This window comes from Rhea americana, unplaced genomic scaffold (genome assembly GCF_003343005.1).
Source record: "Rhea americana isolate MKP2758 unplaced genomic scaffold, rheAme1 scaffold_79, whole genome shotgun sequence".
Lineage (NCBI taxonomy): Eukaryota > Metazoa > Chordata > Aves > Rheiformes > Rheidae > Rhea > Rhea americana.
This window is the reverse complement of record NW_028186967.1, coordinates 3,054,523-3,055,150: the sequence shown is the minus strand read 5'-3', so window position 1 is coordinate 3,055,150 and position 628 is coordinate 3,054,523. Positions and strand designations below refer to the sequence as shown.

General features: G+C 65.9%; 1 protein-coding gene across 5 annotated transcripts in view; it reads left to right on the top strand.

The window, feature by feature from the left end:
* The first annotated feature begins 471 nt into the window (after positions 1 to 471).
* NFYB (nuclear transcription factor Y subunit beta) overlaps positions 472 to 628 on the top strand; it is a 20,073-nt gene continuing 19,916 nt past the window's right edge. For 3 of the 5 annotated variants that reach the window (XM_085322655.1, XM_085322653.1, XM_085322654.1), the window contains exon 1: positions 472 to 557. The gene's annotated coding sequence lies outside the window, so the exon portion shown is untranslated. Of the gene's footprint in view, positions 586 to 628 lie in introns of all 5 variants that reach the window. The other 2 variants (XM_085322651.1, XM_085322656.1) reach the window with 2 other exon arrangements.

Below are 628 nucleotides of genomic sequence, written 5' to 3'. Positions count from 1 at the left end.
CTCAGGCTTGGGGCGAGTCGTCTGTGAAGGGAAGGGCCAGACCGAACTGCAGAGCCYCTCAGCCAGGGTTGCCTTCCACCAAACGGTCGGTTGGGAGCTATGTCGCGGGATCTGCTGCCGGCCTCCATGAACCTCCTCCCCTCTCCGCCGGTCTGTGCRAGACCTGGGACAGAGCAAAGCCGCCGGGCGGTGTGATGGCGCTTTTTAATCTCCAGCGCCGAGCCTGACTCCTGCTGTAGGACAGCCCTAAATACAGAAGGGGCGCGGTGCAGAGGGWGCGACCCCACTGACCAAATGAAAATGAAATGTCAGGGAAAGGGCCCGCGCGGCGGCAGCGACCCGCATAAAGGAGGCGGGCAGGGCGAGGCGAGGAGGGCTGGGCGGGAGGGGGCGCGCTGGGGGGAAGAGCCGGCGCGCGCGGCGGGGAGGCGGCGCGGAGGGAGGGCAGGCCGGCTGCGGGAAGCGAGGCTCCGCGCTGGGACTGGTTCCTTCGCAGCCATTTTCTGTCCAACCAAACAGCCGATTTGCGGAGGGAGCCAACCAGGGCCGCACTGGAGGTTTGTGCCTGGCTCCGGCCAATGATTGGTAACCGGTTCCACTGCAGGCTCGAATGAAATGTCCGTCTCCC